General features: G+C 40.1%; 3 long non-coding RNA genes across 10 annotated transcripts in view; 2 read left to right on the top strand and 1 right to left on the bottom strand.

Annotated features, from left to right (window-relative positions):
* Nucleotides 1-3851, top strand: part of LOC128897094 (uncharacterized) — a 10079-nt gene that overhangs the window by 3121 nt on the left and 3107 nt on the right. The gene's annotated exons all lie outside the window — the stretch shown is intronic.
* Nucleotides 947-2276, top strand: LOC128897098 (uncharacterized). 2 transcript variants are annotated; one of them, XR_008462208.1, is made up of 3 exons: nt 947-1278; nt 1830-2054; nt 2183-2276. It is a non-coding gene; the product is annotated as an uncharacterized LOC128897098 (long non-coding RNA). The 2 variants fall into 2 exon arrangements; XR_008462207.1 differs by having other exon boundaries at nt 947-1374.
* Nucleotides 2483-3851, bottom strand: part of LOC128897095 (uncharacterized) — a 3572-nt gene continuing 2203 nt past the window's right edge. For 6 of the 7 annotated variants that reach the window (XR_008462197.1, XR_008462198.1, XR_008462201.1 and 3 more), the window contains 3 exons: nt 3513-3678; nt 3171-3296; nt 2483-3100 (listed from right to left, as the gene is read on the bottom strand). This is a non-coding gene — a long non-coding RNA (uncharacterized LOC128897095). Of the gene's footprint in view, nt 3101-3170; nt 3297-3451; nt 3679-3851 lie in introns of all 7 variants that reach the window. The other variant, XR_008462200.1, reaches the window with a different exon arrangement.

Raw genomic sequence — 3851 nt, 5'->3', positions numbered from 1 at the left:
AAATTCTTAGGTCAGATTCGGAATCAGCGACCTCAAAAACCCCTGTAAATCAAATTTCACACAAATCTAATAACTTTTTGGGATACGAGTCGGCCATATTGGATCCGCCATTTTGAACTATTAAATTCTTAGGTCAGATTCGGAATCAGCGACCCCAAAGACCCCTGTATATCAAATTTCATCGAAATTGAGCGCCTTTTCACATTTCGTGCCGCCATATTGGATCCGCTATTATTATTTCTTAAATTTATATTTCAGATTCGTAATTAGTGGAGCTGGTATACGAGATTTCATACGAATCGGAATGTTTCTTCGATTTTGTCCGAGCTTTCGGATCGAATCAGGCTGTTATACGTCGCAATTAATTTTTAAGTAGATAAATATTATGAAAAACATTCGGTTCGGCGATTCGAAACGGCTTGAAAGTCTCCGCGGCGTTCGTTCATCTTTTCTCGAGTCCCCTTTGTGCGGAATAATGAAAGTAAATCGGCCTAATTCGATCGTTAAATTCAATTGAACCGAGCAGTCGCCAAGAGAGCCAATCAGGACCCCTGCGCTCCTTGGAACAGGAGATAACATTGTCGCAGACGATACCATTCTCGGATCGGTATTTTTCAAATTTGTCAAAGAACCACGGGTCCGTCCCTGCAACGACATTCGTACATTGTTCGTACTTCTAATCCAGGCCACTGGAATATAACATGCTTTATGAATTTTTTGCTCGCGTGTCATCGATAACACCTTCAAAATTTGCATACTTATCCAAGGATCCTTCGAGAACGCGCTTTCCGCAAAGAACGTTATACATTATGCATCGTACAGGCAAAAACCGCGCATCTACGGTTTTTGATTATTCAACTTACGTTAAGAAAAAAAATAATAAACAAGTCTTTGGATTCAGACCTAACCGAGAGAACCCGGGTTTCGCGTTTTCGCTCAGAAGACAAAAAAAGACACTTGTAGAGTAAATAAAAGGAACGTAACTCGAGAAGAAATAACGCAAGGCATCGCAACGCAAAAAAAAAAAATACACACACACATATGTATATACGTACAAGGCTGGACCAATAGGTACAAGAATCAATCGTAAAGTTATGTGACCGATGCACAGCGAGCGCGCTAAATTGACGAATTAGATCACAGATGTACGACTTGGTTGCTGCGCCATGCACGGGGCTCGAAATATTTACGCTCGTAAAACGTCCTATGGCGACACATGTCGCGCACGTGTTTACAATATCGGGAAAACGTTCGGAAAACGTTAGCTGGTGACGAACGGTGAGAGTTTCGCTAACGGCAAAAAAAAAAAAAAGGACTCGCCTCGCTGGTTGAAATAATATTCCAAGAACGAAAATCGAGCAGCCTTAATCAGAAGTAAAGCGATACATAAACGTCTAGAGTCATACGGTGTATCAATAGCGACCTGTAACGCGATATCGCGCAAATATTTTCATACGATCGTCAACGGCATTTCTAACGAGTCTCGCTATCGCGAAGACTGGAGAGCGTTCTTCTCGAAAACGAGGATCGATTTGTTTCAAACGATCGCGTTATTTAGATCTCGGTTGGAATTGAATTAAATACTGTGTTATTGTAAAAAATTATGTTTATCGTGTTGTTTCCTTGGAAACCTTCAATCTTCAATTAACCGACTTCGAAGAGGAGCTGGCTACGCATTTCTCTTTTTCTTTTTTAACGTTAAAAAGAGCATTTGACATTTCTTGGCATTTTGGCACGCAATCGACGAAACCCTTGACATTTTGCTGCCGGATAGGTTATCGCGACGATCGAGATTGCAAAAATTTGTGAATTTTTTCTTATTCTTACAGGAAAATTCCCATTACATGACCTAACTCGGCGAGGAATTAACCTTTTTAAAATTTCTAATTTTGCACAGACTCTGAAAAGGGATTCCATTGTATTTAGCATGCTGTATTTAATAATTCAATCAAATTCGTCAAGAGTCGGAAGAGTAATAATGCAGTTTGAATAGAAATTATTTCATACCCTTCGCTGCATTTCTCCATACTCTTAAGCAATTACATCTAATCCTAGTGAGTATTCGTACAAATTAACTAGAAACTATTTCATACTTTTTAGTGTAGTTTTAACCCTTTGCTTGCTGAATTTCTCAAAAGTTTTTACAATCTAGCCCCCATTTTGGCCTTATATCGTCTTATAGGGTTGTCTCTAGCAAGCTTCGAAAAGGAAAAAAGCTTGCGCAGCCATCCAACAATTGAAAATTAACTTCGCAGAAGTGTACTTGAAATTCACAACAAGTTTTAAAGCTTGATACAGTACCACGAGAAGATTGACGGGACTTATACACATAAGTCCAGCTACTAAATAAATATTTCTCGAAGTCGGTTACGTTTCTTTCTCCAAAAATTAATTCGTCCAGCATAAATTTCCGATTTACGTCCAACTACGGCATAACGAATCCGCGAGTTTAAGGCAATCCTGTCGCGAGAACATAGTAAGCTGACGTTGAACCAGCACAAGGTCCCTATTACTCTCTGGTAGCAACTTTCTCTCGTATCCTTGACTTTTTTTTTTTAATTTCGCGTGGCACTTGCTCGACCACGCTTCGTTTATTTCCTTGACTCGTCGCATTGAACGCGAATACTGACCATAGACATCGTCCAGAATCGCTCGGGAACGTATCCAGTCGGTTCTTTGTTCCTGCAAGTAGAATTCTATCGATTGGAAGTGTCTTAAGAAATACATTAATCAAAGAAACCAGATTAAAAGGTCGAGCAAACGCGTTTATAGAAATAATAGCAATTGTAAAGTATTCTGACAGTGTATTATGTTACAGAGGTTTTATTCGCTGTGTAATTCATCCCTGGCCCGCGTGCAGGGGTTTTCACGCCGTTTCCAAAGGCAGCCTGGTGCCTTGACCGAGTTTAATACACGCAGAGACACGCGTAGATGAAATGTAGCCTGATATTATTCAATAAGTAGCTAGTCGAGGGGTCACTTTTTACTTGGCCGATAAGATACGAGCGTGTTACTCGAAAAATAACACAGAAACGAATCTCCCAGGAATCTCTGGCCGGCGTTTCCTAACGTTTATCGTCGCACGTGCGCCAGGCAGCCGCTAGAAGCAGACCGGTGTTAGTTTAGAACTAGAAATTGCCGTGTCGGTGAGTTGTAGGATATTACGTTACCGCTCGTCTGCAGAGAAGCTTGGGTTACATCGCGTTGCACATCTCAACTAGCGACCGGTTGCAGCAAAAACGAGACATCAGCGGCGATGACAAGCTCGGAGAAATACAGGCCAGTTGGAAAAAGACCTGGAAACAATCGAAACTTTTATGTTTATCTTAGATTTATTTTGTTGGTAAATTGTATGGCACCAAAGTTGATCCACGTCCACCAGGTCTACCGTATGCTCTATACGCGTCCTTAGTCGCAATTATCTTAATTAGAGTTCATTTATGGTCGTTACCATCGACTAATTAAAAAGGAAAATATTTCGTCCACTCTCTCGAGCCTGAACAGATTTTCACCTTGGTTTACTCCAACTTTAGCAATTCCTTTCTGATAAATGATACGAGCTGCTCCTATATGTTACTTAACAAAGAATGCTTCATGTTCACCATGGAAGTGAAAAATAAATTTTGTAGAAAATTTTAGACGCCAAAATCGACAGAGGACTCCTCTTCTTGGGAATTTCTGAAACAATCATTCTCTCATTTGTTAAAAATTCAGTTTTCACTTTAGAGAAAAACTTTCTATATAGTTGTCTGTAGAGTTCTATAAGATCTACAAGGGAAAAAAGTTTCACTCCAAAATGTTCATTATCGAGAGAGCTATAAGCTCTGGAGAGATCAACCCTGGCGAACCCT

The sequence above is a fragment of the Hylaeus anthracinus genome, unplaced genomic scaffold, assembly GCF_026225885.1.
Source record: "Hylaeus anthracinus isolate JK02 unplaced genomic scaffold, UHH_iyHylAnth1.0_haploid 11978, whole genome shotgun sequence".
Taxonomy (NCBI): Eukaryota; Metazoa; Arthropoda; class Insecta; order Hymenoptera; family Colletidae; genus Hylaeus; species Hylaeus anthracinus.
This window is presented reverse-complemented; position numbering and strand designations above follow the sequence as displayed.